This window comes from Lissotriton helveticus, chromosome 12 (genome assembly GCF_964261635.1).
Source record: "Lissotriton helveticus chromosome 12, aLisHel1.1, whole genome shotgun sequence".
NCBI lineage: Eukaryota > Metazoa > Chordata > Amphibia > Caudata > Salamandridae > Lissotriton > Lissotriton helveticus.
The window spans coordinates 223,119,010-223,139,408 of NC_136073.1; the positions used below are offsets into that span (position 1 = coordinate 223,119,010).

The 20,399-nt window shown below is 45.1% G+C and overlaps 1 protein-coding gene across 2 annotated transcripts in view; it reads left to right on the forward strand.

The window, feature by feature from the left end:
* The window catches only part of BANP (BTG3 associated nuclear protein), a 1,144,281-nt gene that overhangs the window by 373,781 nt on the left and 750,101 nt on the right, over positions 1-20,399 (forward strand). The gene's annotated exons all lie outside the window — the stretch shown is intronic.

Sequence of the window (20,399 nt, forward strand, 5' to 3'; positions counted from 1 at the left end):
GTCTGGAAAGAACTGTAGAAGTCTGTAAAGCCCAGTTATTTGGATTCTGTTGCTTTTGAGGTTTGTAATGAAAGAATTTACGCATGGAAAAACAAAGCTGTGATGAGCAAAGACCAGTGGTGGGAGGGCTGCAACTTTTTGCTGTAGAAGAGCCCTAGATTTTAGATAATGTAATTGTGCAGCCTGTACTTAGACAATAATGTTCCATAGAGGAGAGATACCAGAGTGACTAATAGTTTAATATTTTCACAGTATATAAAAACGGATGTCAGTGCAGCTCAGACGCCCAAAATACATGCTATATATCTCTTAAAGTCACAATCCTTCTTTTGTTTACATTACCAGAGCAGGCAGGTGTCCATGGGCCACAGATTCAAAGCCCTGTTGAATAGATGATTGACACCGTCCTTATTTTAATCGAAAGGACGGCACCTCGAAGATGGAAGGGTGTTACATAAGAGGGAGGGGTGGGTGGTTTCTCTTCACATCGGCCGTAAACCTTGTCTGCTTAATCAGATGCCTGCAGCAGCACCATTTGAGGTTGCATCCAATACTTCCGGTGATGCTTGACACCACTACTAAATTCGCCTGCATCTTCCTGGTCACAGTGAGCTGCAAGGGAGAGCTGCTTAATTTCGTACAGTTTCATGTTTATCCAATATAGAACATGCTTTAGTAAAGTTTCAAAACATAGTTCGTTGGGAAGTTGTCATGCTCGTCAAATATGTATTGCACCCAATGGGACTTTTTTTTAAATGTACTATGCAAATGTATACCAAATAGCATGTATTACTGTCCAGTAATGCAATTTTCTGCACACATGTATTCATCACTTCACTTTCTATCTCTTGGCCTGTCCAGTGAACCCTTGGTTGGCTCACTAAGACTGATACCCCATTACCTGTTATGACTGAATGTTCCCATTCTGTTGAGCAAGATTGTCTCAAATGCCACATTGAGTTTTACTGCTTTTATGTAACTCACCATCATCATTGACTTTGCGCCTAAAGCAGAGCTTCTGATATTGCTAAGTTTGTGCCTGGTGTACATGCAAAACAAGCATTTTCAAAGCCAGAAGGTTTGGTCTTAATGCCAATGTCAGCGGCCACTGGTTAACAGTTAATTATTTCAAAACCATCCAAAGATGACTTCTTATGCATGCATGCGCGGGCAGCTTTCATTAAGTGTTTTTTTTCAAGACTATGGCTTTTTACCATTTCAAGATGGCTGATACATTGGAAGCTTGTCAACCAACTTGGCAAAGTAAAGCATGATAAAGTACTGGAAAAATATTCCTGGTCACCTGTGCGTATGGATAAACACACATGAGCCGTGTTCTTGGAATTATTTTTGTTTGTTTTGTTAAACTTATGGTGAAAATGATTCCAAGATGGCTGCCAGTGTACAGGCATACAGGCACACAGGTGGTCATCATGGAATAATTTTGGTTATCATGTGTCAAAAGCCATTCAAACATGGCCATCCATGCCGGCACATGCAATGATTTTTTGTTTTAGTTTTTCATTATTTCTCATTCTTATTGTATAAAGATGACCAATATGTTGTGAGGAATGTGCTGGCTATCTTAAAACAGTAAAGAATGGAAAAAAAGCCCATTCAGACATAGCCGTTAGTGCTTTTTGCACCAGTTGTGGTGTAGTGCAGGTGGCACCAAACAACCCATTAACAGCGTTTGGGGAGCTGGCCGGGCCTAAGATAACAAAAAAGTTAGCAGTTTAGAAAAGTGAAAAAGAAGGATATTTATTTTAAAAAGGGAATACATTAGACCACCATTACCTGGCGCAGACTACTTTTTATGCCATTTTGAATAATCTGCACCAGCAAAATGATGTGAGGAGCGCCCCTATCTCATTCTCTATTATTGAAAGCTGTGGTCGGTGTAAATAAAATGTGAATGACAATTTAACTAAGCGGATGCACACTGCTGATCCAAAGCCCTCCTATGTATCGATAGGATACATTATTTCTAAACAAAAAACAGTAGTCTGTCAAACTCAAGACAGCTAAAGCTAACTTAAAGATCAGACCTAAGATATCTGACTCATGGGTAAGATATCAGCATCTTCTCACACATGGCCAAGCTAGACATTTTGGCACATTTTACTTCGGGCAACATTTTAGGACACTGTTCCTGTAACAGCTCTAAAATGATATTGTATAGAACCTTGCTGGGACTGGCGAAGGAGCTGAGCGACTTTTCCTGGGTATGGCTTGTTTAGTAACCAAATGAGACATAGCCCGTCTCTGGAAGCAGCCGACGTCTCCCTTGTTATCGACACGGCCCTCTGGTGTGCACAGCACGAAAATCCCATATATGAGACCCGTGGATGACCTCACAAACACGAGAAGGTGTGCGGGAAGTGGTGGGCCTATCACAGTCTCTCCTTATAAGTGGGAGGAGTTCTATGTGGACCATTATGCATGTTGCTGTGAATCTGAGCGGCCATATTTTCTTTCCTTTTTTCTTTGTAATGCTTCTAATGTATGGACGATCCTCGCTGTATTTCTAAACGAAATAAAGTTGGTTATCAAAAAAACATATATTGAATGGAGAAAAAATGTGTAGTTGCCATTTAGCTTTTTTTCCTTGTTAGATGACCACCTATTCTTTAGTGCTGCATCTCATAGTGGCCATGTCAATCTATCCATGCATCCAGACCTACCTCTTACTAAATTAAGAGTGTTGGGGTTTCGGCAGAGATGAAGTAGCTTTAAGACAATTCATCGAGCATGGTATAGGAGGAGCTCAGAGTAGTCGTTGTTGGAGGCATTTGTTACCTGATTATTAAAAAAAATCTGTTGTGCGCAAACCATTAATGCCACTACGACTCTACCAAGAGTCATTTCGAAGCTGAGAGAGAATCAGTAAGTAACCCATGCCACTGGGGGTTGTGGTCTTTTAGAAATAGTGCAGTGTAATTGTGTATTTCTTCATTTTGAGATCTGCACTAAAATGTATAAATACTGAATAGCTGTGGCTCTGTGTGGACACAGATATGCAACAGAATCTGGGTTTCATTAAAGATCCTCTTTAATGGCACTACACAGCCGGTTATTTAAAAGGTCACATATGTCTGCAATCTAATAGTCATCTACATTCTGGGCTCCCTCTTAAAAGCTCTGAAGATAACAATTTCTCCAATTCCAGTTACATTCTGGATAAAAATAATCTTCTGTTGGCTTCCTCCAAAAACATCTCTTCAATCCTGCAGGACCTTTACTGTGTCTCTGACATAAAGTTAAGTTGAAATACTAAGAACAGAATCCACAATCGCAAAGGTATGCATAAACTTAGCAGTATGTATTGAAATAAAATATATCAAGGTGCCAGAATTATACAATTAAATATGTGCCACATATCTTGATCAAAATATTAATAACTTTTTAAAAAGGTGAGAGGGAATCAAACCTGTTACCTGCAATGAGACTGATTTGGAAAGGACAAAGCAGGCTTCTATTTCTTTGCTAAAAATCCTAATTATCATGTCACATATTTGAAGAGTCACTATTTGAAGCCAAAATGAGAGACTAGCATTGTGCATTTTAGTAGCTCTTAGAAAGTCAAAGACCAATATTCCCAATTAACTTCAGATAGAAATTAGTAAATGTACTTGCATTAGATTAGTCATTTTCTTCATTATATCTTCCTGCCATCGTCTCCTGTGAAGCACCTTGCTTCACTTATAGAAAGAGCCCTAAATGCAGACAAATCTAGACCTACTTGACTCATAATGGTCTTCTCTCAACTTGCTTAAAGTAATTGAAAGTTCTACCTAAAAATATTCTTTAAAAAAATTGATAGCTCCTCTCTCAGTTTCTTGAGCTGCTTCTGCATCACTGTGTCTTGAGAATAAAATATTGATAATAAGTTGACGATGAGATAGTTTTACTTTTCTTAACCGACCAAAAGTAACATAATCTGAGGTCAAAAATCTGGAACTTACCTCCAGCACTCTCACAGTGGAGACTTTACAAACTATAATCAAACGCGGGAATACAGTTGAAGGCCAGTTTACAAATGGCTAAATATTTTACTTGTACCCCTGCACAGGTTATTCGCATTAATCTGTCACAAAAAGCAGCCAACGTAGCAAATATTAGCTGCAACAAAAACAAATTGATGGATGGAATGCTTGAATTAATTTAAACCACTGGAAATTGATTGTGGCTAAATTGTGTTCATTGTTTTTCATCTAGTTGCCACTCTAGACAAAGAATAGCCCTATACAAATTGTTCCTGATTATGCTCCATTCCAGTAGGAACAGTTCATCTTAAATTGCAAGGCCATTTCAGGGGTGGCTCCTCCGTTTGAGCGGAGGAGCGTCGCCCAGCCTGCTGCGAGCGCAGCAGGCACACACGATTCGGTAAAATGGCATGTCAATACCATTTTACTTAAACGCTGCAGTGCGAGGGCGGGGGTGAGGCTGAATCCTGCAATTACAGGATTACAGCTGCCCCTGCGTGTTGGCTGGCTCTACTGCTACGGCCAGCCCGACATGCACAGTGCGCACCCAGTAATCCTATGGCTGTGCAACAGCCTGGGGATTGCTGCCACTTGACCCCAGGCTGAAAATAAGCGTGGGATTAGCCTGCTTCCACCAATCCTGTAGCTGGTCTCAGCATGAGAGCAGCTCCAGGATTCATTGTTATGGTGTCCACTGAGCAGAAATGAAGTCCTTCCCTTTCCTGCTCGTGGGCACTGATCGGGGAGAGAGGTGTGCACTCGGGGGAGCACTATATGGTGAGTTTAGCACCATAGTGCTCAACATATTTTTATAGTTGTAGCCGCCACTGGGACATAAGCCTTCCAGACACAAATACAAGCAATCACATACAGTTTTTGATATATTTATGCCTCAGCAGTGAGGTATAGCACAAGCCCTGTGGCACAGTGAGCACCAGATCAAAGTATATGCATACCTATCGCACTTAGGGTGTCTACTGCAAGAAACAACAAAGCAATGGAGGCAATGCTTGAATTATTCACTTGCGATTAATCGGGACCATCAATCGGGACCCCATTCCACTCCATTCTTTTTCATCCTCTGTATCACTTCAGACAGAAACTTGTTGTATGTAAATCAGTCTTGACCCTGCTCCAATAGGTACAGCCCAACCTTAACTGCTGGACATCATGAGAAAAACCCATTCAACCCCAGACCAGTTTTGCCCTAGTTAGACCTTGTTAATGAGATCTACTTGGTTTCTGTAGTATACAAAAAAGTGATGGATGGAATGCTAAAATCAATTTAGCCACTGGTACTCACTCGGGGAGGCATCACACCATGCCACCTTAGTTTGGACCGACCATATGCAAATCAGTCTTGACCTTGCTTCAGGGTTGTGAGGATTGAGGTATTATATGGTAGAGTTGCGCGACCTTACTGTGTAATACACTCACAAAACTGTCTTGGGCCCAGCCATGCTCATTTGTAAAACCTTTACCTCAACCCTGGGTAGCAGTCGCTTCGAGCAGCAAGGCTTAAACAAAGGAACTAGTGTAAAGGATTTAGAAGCACCAAACAATGAAAGAAGAAAGTCACAGAGCACGGAGAAATCCGATACCAATTCATAAAAATAGATTATATTTTAATTTATTTTTAGACTCCAAGATGGGCAAAACCCCCAGAAGGTTCTGGAGATATACATTTTTAAGTAAAACGTAGATATCAGCTTTTTATTTTTACAAACAAGCATTGGTAACCTTAAAGTTTTGAAACTTTTGAAAAGTTTGAAAGAGTTTTTTGACTACTCTGGCCAAAGTGGGCTGACCATTCCAGCAGAGAGAAAGTCAGGGGGGCCAATAAGGATTATTCGGTCAGTTATCTTGTCACCAAAGCAGTCTGAAGTCCAGTTCCACACTATACATCAAGACCGCCATAATCTTTAATGAAATAGTTAAATGCTGGGGCTGCAGGATCCTGAAAATTGCTCTGGGTGCTGTGCGGTTGACAGGAATGTCCTTTGTTATTCCTAGATCCATGGGTAATGTGGGGCGACTTTGGCCACAGGGGTCGGTGTCCCTCAAAGTCCTCTTTGAGCTAGTAGAAGGCCAGCTGTGGTGGGCTACCTATCTCCGTACACAGCGGGCCTGGCAGTATCTTTTGGTGAAGGTTGGTGTCTCTCTGGTACCTATCTGGACTCGGACAATGCTCCTGGTCCTAGCAGACTTAAGTGCAGCTTTTGGCCATTGAGGATCGGTCTCTTGAGTCGCCCAGCGACGGTCAATGACAATTTCAAGAATGTGGCTACTGACTTGCCAGAATAGGCCTCTTCAGCTTTTTATGACCCTAGAGCTGGTTTCAGGGGGTCAGCCGACTGACCCTTGGAGGCACTTCTTTGGCCTGGGACTCGAGAGTGACTTTTCTGTGTGCCAGGAACCACAGGCACAGGCCTGTCTTTGTTAGTCCAAGGTGTGATAGGTGCAATCCACCAGTCGATGCATCCTTTCTTGCTGGTCCAGGGGTCAGAAGGGCAGTTTTTCTTCTGTCCTGTCTCCAGTTCGGTTGTGATCTGAGGATCAAGGTTCTATATTTATGTCCAGAAAGTTCCTGGGGAGATTATGTCGTCACTAGCCAATGGGCTACCAGGGTCCCTTCTGCCTGGTGATGACTTTGGGCTATGTGTCACAGCTATCAATCCCAGAGTGCACTATTCTGCCAACTCTCAAGGTGTCTGAACCCTTCCTTGGATGTTAGGAGCTTGGCAGCCGACCCTAAAGTTGTGGCTACCTGGGGCTACACACCAATGGGAAAACCTGTTTGGCTACTTGTTTCCCCTTTCGGGTCCCACCGCCAGCCTTTCTACCTGAAGAAAGGGGCAACTGTTCAGCAGTGTGATCGGCATTCACCCACCAAAGACTACTTCACCTTTGAAGCTAGTTTTCTTGGCCAACATGCTGAGTGCCTTGCTACAAGGGGGAGGCACAAGGAGGAGGTAACACCTCTCCCTGCAGCATGCTTCTATTTTTCTTGAGCCTGGAAGTCCCCAGGAGGGCAGAGGCTCTCTGGTCAACAGCAACTGTGCGAGGCCACTGGACAAACAGGACAGCAGAGTGGTAACTTTCTAAAAGTTGCCCTTCCTTAAAAGTGACATTAAATTCGACTTGGGTATCAAATCAGGTTTAATACCGCAATGAATTGGATTCCTTGAAGTACCCATTATAGTAGTACCATTCAGAAGTTGGACGGACTGAGAAGTCAGCCGGTAACTCTGTGTTTGCCAATGGGATACAAACTTTTCCACATGGCAATTTGAAAGTTTTTCTGTTGGCACATATTAAAAGTATATGTCTTATTTAATAATATACAGTGACCTGCTTGAGGCCTCCATAGGCCTTCCTTAGTGGAGACATATATAGTTATGGGAAGTGGGGACTTTTCCATTGGTTTAAATGGCAAAGTCGAACTAGCAGTTTAAAACTAAATCTGCTCTTCCAGGCTGTAGTGGCAAGCTTGGAGCTGTTTTGTACTTTGTCATGCATATGGTGGCCCACTCAGTGCTGCAGCCCCAGGGGCGGCTTTCTGTTTTACCTTCCCTGGGCAACATTGGTACCATATGCTAAGTACTTATAAGTAAGCCAGTTTATGCCAACTGGGGGTAGCCAATTTAACATATATTTTGTAATGGGTTAAAACATTGGTTAGTAGGCCTCAGTGCATTCTGAGCAAAAAAAACGGCAGATAGGTGTCCGAATGGGGGCAAAAAGTACATTCATTTTTAACTTGTATTTGATCTTAAAAATTCATTTTTAACTTGTATTTGATCTTAAAAAGTACCTGTTATTGTCTGGGGACCTGTGTCCAACCTGTAATCTTGCCGCCGCCATCAGCGGCGAGGCCACTAGCCACGCCCACTTTTTAGGCCACGCCCCCACCCAAAAAACTTTTAACAGCGCTGACTGCGAGCGCTCTGCAAAACCACTTCTCCTGAGGCGGAAAGCCGGGAGGAAGCTCTTCAGCATCTGTACATTCATTTTTAACTTGTATTTGATCTTAAAAATTCATTTTTAACTTGTATTTGATCTTAAAAAGTACCTGTTATTGTCTGGGGACCTGTGTCCAACCTGTAATCTTGCCGCCGCCATCAGCGGCGAGGCCGCTAGCAACGCCCACTTTTTAGGCCACGCCCCCCGCCCAAAAAGCTTTTAACAGCGCTGACTGCGAGCGCTCTGCAAAACCACTTCTCCTGAGGCGGAAAGCCGGGAGGAAGCTCTTCAGCATCTGTATATTTATTTTTAACTTGTATTGATCTTAAAAGTACCTGTACATTCATTTTTAACTTGTATTTGATCTTAAAAAGTACTTGTTATTGTCTGGGGACCTGTGTCCACCCTGCTCTCCTGCCGCCGCCATTAGCGGCGAGGCCGCTAGCCACGCCCACTTTTCAGGCCACGCCCCACGCCCAAAAAGCTTTTAACAGCGCTGACTGCGAGCGCTCTGCAAAACCACTTCTCCTGAGGCGGAAAGCCGGGAGGAAGCTCTTCAGCATCTGTACATTCATTTTTAACTTGTATTTAATCTTAAAAATTCATTTTTAACTTGTATTTGATCTTAAAAAGTACCTGTTATTGTCTGGGGACCTGTGTCCAACCTGTATTCTTGCCGCCGCCATCAGCGGCGAGGCCGCTAGCCACGCCCACTTTTTAGGCCACGCCCCCCGCCCAAAAAGCTTTTAACAGCGCTGACTGCGAGCGCTCTGCAAAACCACTTCTCCTGAGGCGGAAAGCCGGGAGGAAGCTCTTCAGCATCTGTACATTTATTTTTAACTTGTATTGATCTTAAAAGTACCTGTACATTCATTTTTAACTTGTATTTGATCTTAAAAAGTACTTGTTATTGTCTGGGGACCTGTGTCCACCCTGCTCTCCTGCCGCCGCCATCAGCGGCGAGGCCGCTAGCCACGCCCACTCTTTAGGCCACGCCCCCGCCCAATAAGCTTGTAACAGCGCTGACTGCGAGTGCTCTGCAAAACCACTTCTCCTGAGGCGGAAAGCCGGGAGGAAGCTCTTCAGCATCTGTACATTCATTTTTAACTTGTATTTGATCTTAAAAATTCATTTTTAACTTGTATTTGATCTTAAAAAGTACCTGTTATTGTCTGGGGACCTGTGTCCAACCTGTAATCTTGCCGCCGCCATCAGCGGCGAGGCCGCTAGCCACGCCCCTCTATATCCTCATCCTTTTTCCGGCACACATATATAAATGTGCAACCCTAGGAAGCGCAGCGGACGAGCGCAGCGGGCGCGCCGTTTGCGCGCCAAAGGCGCGCCTAAGGCAAGCCCGTCTGCGCCCGTCCGCGACGGGCCGGGACTAGGGACGACGGCCCCTGCCCCTTCACTCCCAGGGCTATCCTACACTTACTCTAGGGAAACCCTCCTCAATCTCATGCCTCCCCAGCATGACCACTGCACTACCTTAAATCCTCACTGCGCCCCTTGTGCCTGCTCTATCTGCAGGCTCCCTCTTACCTCCCTTCCCTCTATAACCAACATAGCCGCCTCGAACTTCCCTCCCTTACACCCCAAAACTACAGACACTGACCAGACCCTAACTAGAACACTGTTCAGCTTAAACTGTAGATCTCTGGGCAAACATAAGAGAGAGAGATATTCGATCTTTTGGTCTCGGAGAAACCGGCAGCTCTCTTTCTTACAGAGACATGGCTAAAAGACCACTCTGGCCCGGATATTGCCGCCGCTCTCCCAGACAACTATACTTACGTTGGGAAAAATAGACCTAAGAAAGAAGGCGGAGGTATAGCCATAGTGTACAACAGATTATATTCCTGCAAATGGGATGACTTTGTGTTACCCAACTGTGAGACAGGTTTGTTCAAGCTTTCACTTTCTCCCAATTTTACTCTCTCTGGGCTGCTTATCTACCGCCCCCCGGGCCAAGCGAATTCTTGGGCAGCCTCTCTTCCGGAGTATATAGCACCGCTAATCCAGAGCTCTACAAATTTTTCCATTATCGGTGACCTCAACCTACACCTGAATGATCCCTCATGTACTACCAGTAGCAATCTCCTACAAGATTTGGCTGCTTTAAACATTCTTTTACACAACTCTGGTCCTACGCATAAAGCAGGGAACCTCCTGGACCCTATCTTTTCTAATCTAGAGGCCATTGACTGCAAGGCTCCGTCTCCGTCTCCCATTGCATGGTCTGACCATTACATAGTGTCCTTTATTATTAAACTAGGTCAGCAATCGACCATCCCCTCTAACCCTACAGAACCTAGATTATCCAGAAATTGGAACAAATTGGACCTGAACAAATTTAACTCCTGTCTCGAGAAAACCAGACCTCTCATGGAAGATACTAGTACTGCAACTTCTGCCGCTATAAACAGCTGGCTTGCACAGGCTGCCGACGCATGCTTACCCCTGCGCATGCAAACGCACAATTTTCACCATTCACCTGCACCTTGGTTTACCGAAGCTTTAAAAAAAGAAAAAAACATCTGTAAAAGCCTGGAACGCAAATGGCACATAAAATATGACTCCTGCTCCAAGCAAACCTATAAAGCTGCCTTAACAAAATATCACTCCCTATGTAAAACTGCTAAAGCTGAACATGTCAATCATACCATCCTCGAAGCAAAAAATCGTCCAAAGGCACTCTTCAAGGCAGTACAAAAACTCTCGGGCGCACTGTGTCAGCCCAAACCTCCCTGTCTCAACAAGGTACAGTGTAACTCACTGGCTGAATTTTTTATTGCCAAAATTGATAACATCTATTCAAATTTTGAGAACTCATCTCCCCTTCCATCTCTACCCAACTTACCTGCCACAATCTCATCTTCCGATCTTGGGACACCAGAGGACAACAGTCCCATCCACTTTTCATTGATCCCCCCCCTCTCCACCCACGCCCTCCTGTGACTTGAGGCCCCCATCTGATACCTGTCCTTCGGTCACTCAGTTGATCGACACATGGGATCCGCTCAATATTGAGACCCTCTCCGACATCATCAGTAAAATCAAATCCGGTTCCCCACTGGACCCTATTCCCCCTCAAATTCTAGAAAAACTGGACAAATCCTCCCTAGAACCCATTATGGACCTTCTAAATTCCTCCCTTAGAGAAGCTACTGTACCCTCCGCATGGAAACATGCGATGATTATGCCGCTATTAAAAAAAGCTAATGCCGACCCCAGCATTCTAGCCAATGTTCGTCCCATCTCGCTTATTCCGGTATTTTCTAAAATTTTAGAAAAGCACATTAATTCTCAACTCTCCACCCACGTTGAGCTAAGGGGTATCTTACATCCGTCACAATCCGGCTTCCGATCAGGCTTCTCGACGGAATCCACTCTGCTGGGAGTCTCAGAAAACATCCGTCACCGAGTTGACAGGGGGGAAACCGTGGCACTCATTCTGCTAGACTTGAGCGCCGCTTTTGACACGGTTTCCCACCCCATTCTTGTCAACGCCCTCCAATCATCTGGCATCACCGGTTCAGCCCTCAACTTGCTTGTCAATTTCCTATCCGACCGCACCTTCCAAGTTTTCTCTTCCTCATCCACTTCTCAAACTTTTACATCTGCGTATGGAGTCCCACAGGGTTCCATCCTGAGCCCCTTGCTCTTCAACTTATACGTCAGACCTCTGGCGTCTGTTGCGCAGCAAGCTGGGCTCAACATTTATTCCTACGCAGATGATACCCGGATCATCTACTCCCTTTCCTCAGACCCCCATGCCCCCTCATCTGCCCTCTGCTCAGGACTGAGTAACATTGCAGCCTGGATGTTGGACAACAAACTCCAACTGAATGGGGGGAAAACAGAACTTCTTCTGTTCGGACATAATACCACTCTATGGGGACCCCAACACTGGCCCATTCAAATGGGCACTCCTCCTACCCCCTCTAAATCAGCACGCAACTTAGGCGTGATCTTTGACGACCAGCTGTCAATGAAAAACCATGTGGTCAAAACCTCCTCCACCTGCATCACAATCATTAAGTGGTTGCGCAAGATCATCTGGATGCTGCCTGTGGACACCCAGAAAACTGTAGTCCAGGCTTTAATCACTTCTAGACTGGACTACAGCAATATTCTTATTCTGGACGCCAGCAAAGAGGTGACCCGCAAATTGCAGACAGTCCAGAATATGGCAGTACGACTGCTCTGCAATCTCCCCAACACGTCTCCTACCTCTAATTCCCTTCGCTCACTACACTGGCTCCGCATCGAAAACCGCACGAAATTCAAGGCTCTCTGTTTCATGCACAAAATAAACACTGGCTTGGCCCCACCTTATCTGACATCCTTGGTTCACCACCATTGCCCCCCCCCGCACTCTGCGCTCATCTAGCCAATACCTTTTCTCAGTGCCCAGAATCAGAAAAGTCAGAATGGGAGGCCGCTCTTTTGCCTGGCTAGCCCCTTCATTATGGAATTCTCTTCCCCTTCAGTTACGAAAAGAGCCCAATTACCTTAGCTTTCGCAAACAGGTGAAAAATTGGCTATTCAACATGTAGCCTCCTCCCCTCTGACTTCCCCTCTCTATTAGTTGGTTTTAGCGCCGGGAAACCTTCGGGTAGCTGAGCGCTTTATAAACTTAAATATAATAATAATAAAAGCGTGAGGGTAGACCTGCAAAATGCCTGTTTTCCTGACAAGGGGGAACTGTCCAGCACAGACTGCCAGGCCCTCCTTGAACCAGAACACAAGCAGCCCAGGAATGGTTATGCCCTTACTGGAGCTCATCTGTCAGATATAGCTTGGTTCCAGTGTGCACGTTTGGGCATACTTGTCCCACTTATGGTGACACACTGTAGTATACAAGAAAGTGAGGGATGAAAGATTGAATCAATCAATCAATGATCTTTATTTCGGCACAGTGGTCATAAAAGCGCATAAAAATTAATTGCATAAAATCACGATAAAGCACAATCTGTCAAGGCATTATAATTACCCTGAAAATCTAAGGGTACAATCTTTCAAGACATTAAAATTCCCCTGGAAATCTGTGACCAATTGACATAACTAAAACCAGTATAAAAATATGTAAAAAGTCATAAGAACATTCCGGTTTGTGTCTTCCAATGCTCAGAATATCAATATTAAAACAAAAGATTAACATATTGCACGTTAGGTAAATCACCACAGCCTATTTCCCTAGGAAACGCACATTGTTTTCCTGACTCTCCACATTGCCATCAAGTAACGAGTTCGTGCAAATACCATAGGTTTACTAGTATCTGATCCTATTATCCTTAGGGTCTCCTTGTGCTTCCAGACACCCAAGTTCTGGCCCGTCTGGATTATCCAGCACCTCCTACTGCTCGTGTAGGCCGGGCAGAAGAACATAACATGCACAAGGATTTCTTTAGGGTCGCCACAAGATGAGCACCACCAATCTTCAACCCAGGGTACTCGTGCACATTTTGCAGTACAAGAATGACGGGCAATGACCCATACCAAACCTGCAAATAAAAACGCTTGGCTATCGGTGGCTCTATCTCGCCTAGAAAGTTCTCCTTTAAGAAGGAGACCTTAACTTCAAGAGATACATCAGTTAGAAGGCCAAGTTTCATCTGCGTATGTAAAAGACACTCTTTATGTTGCCGATAGGCTGATTTGATTTGTGTTTCGCCCCAGCCTCACCAGTGTGTCCCACCAGCTTTCTTTCCCAGTCGCTATCAGTGTGGCTTTCACATATTTTAGCCAAAGTATACTACAAGAACCATAGAGTCATAATATTTTCTCTAAGTCCTGGCGATAGGAACGCAGCTCTGGGGTAGCCCAAATTCTCCTCCAATATAGTATGGGGCACAATCCTATCCTGTCATAAGGTGTTCTATGCCCAAGGCCCATCCTTAGTGGGAGCAGGGGGGTGCCAACTGGCACATAAATCGATGTTCTACTGTGACTAGAGGAGTCACATCCAAGTGCCTCCACAGCTCTGCACCATAAAAGACTGACCCAATGGCCTGGTAGTTGTAGATCTGTATCGCCGACAGAATAGGTTGTAACTGTGAGCTTAGCATCATTTTAGTTATTCCTCCAACTATGTGTTCCATTTTTAATCTACGCTAGGTTATGGGAGTTTGCCACCCAAGGTGTTCCGTTAACGCAATACTCAAATACTCAAAAATGCGCACACGCTCGAGCGGCGTCCTTGCTAATGTTGGGTTTGCCCTAGTCGAGTGTCCTAAGTTCAGGCCCTTTTACTTGGTTTTACCCACATTGATCTTCAAGCCTGTCTGCCTACAAAAACACTCGAACGATCCATGCAATTTTGGCGACCCATTGAGGATTTAAAGAGGAGTAAAGTATTGTTGGCAAACATGAGGGCAGGAACCCTCATTTTTGCCAGCCTGGGTGCATCATTTGCACACCTATCCAGAAAAGTTGTTAGGCCTTTAAGGTACAGTGTGAATAACGTGGGGGCGAGTACATACCCTTTCCTAGCTCCTCTATTTACAGGAAATGGTTCAGTCAACTCGCTTCTAGACCACATCTAAACTGCACGTAATTATTATTGTGCAGTCTTAGTATAAAATCTAGCATGTAGTTTGGTACCCCCATCTCTGAAAGTACCTGCCAAAGGGTCGATATTGGCACCTCAATCAAGAGCAAATCGCAGGATCCACAAAAACAACATAAAGTCGACTGCCACCCAAAGTGACCTCTTTCCAATACATCAGCTGCAGGCGGAACACTGTCAATTGTGCTTTTGCACTCTCGAATGTACACCTGGAGGGGTATCAAGATTTCATTTGCTATTAGCCATTTCTGTAGTCTGTCTCGAATTTCCTACTAAATAGCTTTTGGGAGCCATCTATAAGACTTATAGGTGTGTAATTAGTTGGTAAATCTCGGAATCCTCTTAGAGTATGGGGATACTTTCTGCCTCTCCCCAAGTCCCCCTTTCATGATAGCAGTGATTGCCACTTAGAAATAGGTGCTCCAGATTACCGATCTCACTCATAAACAAATCTCTAGGTATCTTACCCAAACCAGGGGCTTATTGGTGAAAATTCCATTAATAGCCAGGCTTATTTCATGAGCTGATATTTCCAGGGCATCGGGCTCATTGGTGCGTTCTGCCTTAGAGCTTACAACCTCCTCCACTCTATCTCCACAAAGCTGCTGTGTTGGCCCCAGGCCCATTTGTTCACATTGTTCACATTTAGGGTCTGTGAAATCTCCCTTCAGCATGTATAGACTAGAGAAATGGGTAACCCAATCGATGACTAAAATGTTGATTTCAATAGAAGAAAACGCATCCCTGCTACTATAGGAGACCAAATTCCAGACGGCGCGATGGTGGTTCGATCTAGCAGCGGCTACAGGCCCTCCCATTTTCTCTGCTACTTGTCTTCTTTAGCATCAATTAATGCTTTTCTATAGGTCCTCCTGGTAACCTGAACCTAGAGTCTATCCTGCTTTTTTAGTGCATCAACCAATGATTTCTTGGTTCTCTACATTGCTTATTGAACCGAGATGGGGGGTGCTTACTCTCCACCGATCACCTGATCTCAATGAAGAAGTGGTTCATCAGGTTTTGGACCATCCGGTTGTGACATTGGAAACTACCCCCAGAGACTCACAGAAGCCCCCTATCAAGTCCAGCGATAGCAGGCCCTCCATGCCATCGGCGACTAGTCTATAAATCTCGCCAGTGAATCCATCTCAGCCACTAGTAATCACTTGAGGCTACATCCCAATCCATTGTTATTTTGCATACCTTCGTTTGGATCCAGCCACTGGGTTGTTTGTGTTCTGGTTCATTGACGACTTGGCCTGGCAGTTCGGTTTGGACTCTTCCTACTGGTGCAGGGTCAAGACTGATTGGCATATGTCTGGGTCCAAACTGGGTGGATGAGAAACGATGGAGTGTGATGCGGTTCTCAGCGATTACCAGTGACTGAGATTAATTTACGCATTCCATTCAACATCATTGATGTTGTACTTGGTTCCTGTGGCACAGTGAACACAGGGTCCAGGTCTGGCCTTGCCTGTCGCACTTAGGGATTCTACTGCAGCAAACAGCAATGTGATGGGTGGTATGCTTGAAGTAATCTAAACCACTTGCAATCGCTTGCGGCTGCATCCCAATCCACCGTTTTTCACCCACTGTGCCATTGTAGACAGAGACCAGTCCAATTCAAATGAGTTGTGGTCCTGCTCCATAAAGTACAGTCCAGCCTGAACTTTCCAGGCAAGGTTTCCTGTTGACAGGGTCACAAGCAATCCCTGAATGGTTTCCGCCAGTCTGGAGTTCCTTGAGGTATAGGGGCCTCCTCCTATCGTCGGCTTTCACTGCAGTTTTTGCCCACATGGTGGGTGGATGGATGTGCTGCAACCCACCGGGCTAACAACTTAGTTGTATTCGAGATTAACCCCACAGGCGACGTTCTCTCTCTCTTCCGCTCATAGGTGGGCGTCATTATCGTGCTCGTCTCCACTGTTATCGTCTAAGATAAGAGAGGCTGTGGCCTAACAGCTTGAACGGTCAACCTTGAAGCAGGGGAACCGGGATCGAGTCTCGGCACACACTCAACATCCTGTGATTCGGGGCAAATCACTTCATCTCTCCAGGCTTAACAAAGTGAATGTCTCCGTCTTTAAGGCAACTGGTGCTCTTGTAAAGCGCTCTGAAACCTTCGGGTCGAGTTGGCGCTATATACAACTGCATAAAACAAAAGCCACATCCATTTCGAGGCAGTGCATAGACCCGTCTTATCTACCTTTAATTCCCCCTTACCCAAACACAAAGCTTTCTAGTAGATTTAACCTTTCTCCAGTGTTCCCCCAACATCAAAACTATCATGCCATCTTTTTTGATCTCGACTTAACCCATACCTCGTTGTAGACACAACCTCTGCAAGGGAGGATTACTTTAATTCGTCTCTTCCGCCGTTTTAACATGACAGGTTGCTCAGCGGTTCTGATTGGAGCTCAGTAGTGCGGGGAGGAGGTGGGGGGCAATCAAATAATTGCTTTTATCGGCCTATGTTTTATACCAGTAATCTGACGAAAAGGTTGTGTTTCATGATATAAGGTAATAAATGTGCATTGTCTTGGCTTGCCTTCAGCTTTGTACCACGTGGTACTGTTTGCATTTTAGAAAATAAAATAACTGGATAACTGTTCTCGTGCCAGCGCCTTGGATACGGCCACAAAGGCTATAGAGTTGAATAATGTTTAAACAAATTCGAAAATCGTTAATATTTAAAAAGCATCTCACTGTAGTACTTGAGCATTTGGTCTTATGATGGCTTCCGCTTAGAGCTTCAAGTGCTTCCTTTTTCCGGAGCCGTCGTAGGAAGCAGACGTGGGGTGAGCATCTCGGGCGGGCTAGTGGAAAATGAAGTTGAACGCCACAGAATAAAGTGCAGGTGTGTGTACACGGCCGCCGCTCTTGTGCATTGAAAACGACTCCACTCAGGACTGATTCTTTTGCCTGAGCACATCATGCATATAGTTTCATTTTAATATTCTTGCTTTGTGCTCTAGGGGGAGCTCTCGACTAAGTGAACGTGCCCTAAATTGTTTCGTTTTCCTTAATGGAATGCTCGCAATGCCGTGCTGATGACATTGGCATATTACTGCAAATTCAGCACGCTTTAAATCGCTTTATTCCGATTAACGCAGTACCGCTACTGCATCTGAACTGGCTTCTTCGCAGTACATAACTTTTGATAAATGATTCTGGGTTGCATTTATGTCTTCGACTTGCCAACTCGGATTTCAATTGTTCCACCTTTCCTTACCTTTCTTTCATCAGCAGTAGCCCCCAGTTTGTAGGTTCAAGTCAGCAGACTTAATATTATTTTATTTTCACACTTTTCTTAAAAATACATCACTTGTGGGTCTCATACCGAGTTTGTAAAATTTGGAGCCAGTACTCCAAAGCGCAAAAAAAAGTACCTTGCTGCGTTATTTGCACATTAAAAATGTACGCAGAAAAATGAGTAGTGACGCGTGTTAAACAGTACTTCCTTATATTGCACATTTCCACCAGTGTGTTAGCGCCTCGTTTAGTTGGCCCCAACAAGCTTGGTAAAATCTTTGCACAGCGGTGAAACCTAAAATGTGAACAAGAAACACCTGAGCCCTCCATGTCCCACAGATGCTCATTGACCCCGGGCTCTGTGGAGGGCCCCGTGAATGGCTGAGGGTTCCCTGAAACGTCATTGCACGGTCTAACTTTCACATACTGTGATTGGGAAAACCAACGTGTCTAGCTTTTTATGCGAATACATATAAACACGGGCACATAACAAATGCTCTTTACATACATTGCTTACAAAACTACTGTTCATCCCTTCAAGCCTATCCAATTTGCTTTTCAATTAGGGGAAAAGTGGCAAAAAAGGATTGCTTTCTGTATGGAATACATAAAGGAGATACAGAACTGAATGTGATCGGCAGATAGCCAATAGAATGAGGCGAGAGAGCGATCACTGCTCGATGGAGCTACATATAATGGAAGTGACATATTTTAATTAATGTGCAATAACAAAAAGAGTATGTCTTGCAGGTAAGCTCCACTGTCAAACCAGACCTAAAGGTGTGTTGTTTCAATAGGTCAAGAAAAAATATATTGGGCAACGCAACATATATGCCGCTGATTGTATTCACCGCAAGGCATGGCTTTGTAAATGCCCGGATGACATAAAAGCGTTCTTAGCCTTTCCTCAGAGCTGCAGGTTCACATCAGTTGGTGTTTCAGGGCCCCTGTTCATTTAGTGTTGCTGCCTCTGCCTTGTATGCGGCATGACAGCATTTCAGAGGGATTTGCATTTGTCGCGGAAGCCAGGGAGGTCCAGTCAGTGTTTATGTCGCCAACCCTCTGTTCCACTTTTAAAAGTCATGTGGTTGCTTGTAATGGTGCCTTAGGTGTCGTTCAAGCAAGAGACGGGCGTCATGGCCCCGGCCCTCCTTCGCAAGACGACACATCCTTTGCCACAGTGATGTGTAGGGCAGCAGAGGTCCCTGACCTGCAAATGCCAGCTGTCAAGGTCAAGACCAAAGTCTTGACAGAGGTGCTCCACCTGGGGGCGAGCTCTGCCGAGCCATTGCTCCCCTTTATGGAGGACCTCACAGAGTTTCTTCTGGGGCCTGGGCAAAACCTTGCTCAGGTGCTCGTGTGCATCCCATGAATGCATCATTTCCATCGTCCCACCCCCTCAGGCGATCCAGCCTTCCTCTCCAAGCAACTCTTCCCTCAGATCCTGGTTATGCAGGCATCAACAGCTAAAGTCAACCCCCTTGTCATTCCCTTCTAGTCCACTGGCTAGGAAATCCAAGGGGATGGATACCTTTAGGAAGAGGAAATTCAGCTTGGCCTTGCGGTCGGTGAACACCACTTGCCTCTTGGGCTGATCCTTCCATACTCTATGGGACTTGTTTGCACAGCTGATGCCCATGCTCCCTGAAGAAGGCCAAGCTATCCTGAACCAAGCACTGGTGGACTGTCGGGATGCATCAGTTCGCCATCAGGGTGTGGACTGGATACCATGGACTCCCTAGGCAGTGCTATGGCCTCCACTGTGGCTCTTCGCCACCACACCTGGTTACGGTCCACTGGATTCTCTAAGGCTGTCCAAGCATTCTTGTTTTACATGCCCTATGATGGGTCTCGTCTATTTGGAGCCAAAGCTGACACTGCACTCTGGCTTTCTGACCACAGCAACAGTCCTTTTGTCCCTTCCACGGTCGTGGTCGAAGCCACTATGAGCATCCGCAATCCCAGCACTACCTGCCCACCCAGCAGGCTTCCCTGTCCTTTTGTGGCTGGGGTCGCAGATCCCACAGAGGGAACAAAAGATTTATATGCCCGCTCCTCCGCCAGCATCCAGCAGCTGGCCCTACGTTCTTGCCATGGATATAGTCATGAAAGAAACTGATGGGAGAGCACCATGATGGCGCTATATAGGCACCACGTATGTCACTTCTGACTCAGATGCAGAGCCAATCGCCTCCAGCTACTGGCAGGCAGAGGAACTACTCAACATTTTCTAGATCCTGTCTGACACCTGGGGAATATTCTAAGGTAAGATTTGTGTTCGTCTTTGCAGCTCTTCTATGCCCCTAATTACTCCACTCAAGACAGCGTCGTTATTGTTTTCTATTTACCAAATGCTGTTTTAGGTTGTGTTATCTTAGTTCTTGGTCACCTACCCATTCTCAATCCCTTGACCGTGATTAGATTGGACTAGTGTGAACAGGGAAATCGTAGGAAAGCCCTGATAATGGAAAATCACTTTGTTAATATTTCCATCGCTTGTACTTCCTCCTTTCAAAACCAGTGATGAGCACCCATACAGCTCAGAGATAGTCTGATTTAATCTTAACTTTGCAATTGCTATTTCGACCAGGCCGCTTGGTTTACCCCGATTCTTCCACCAACAGTGC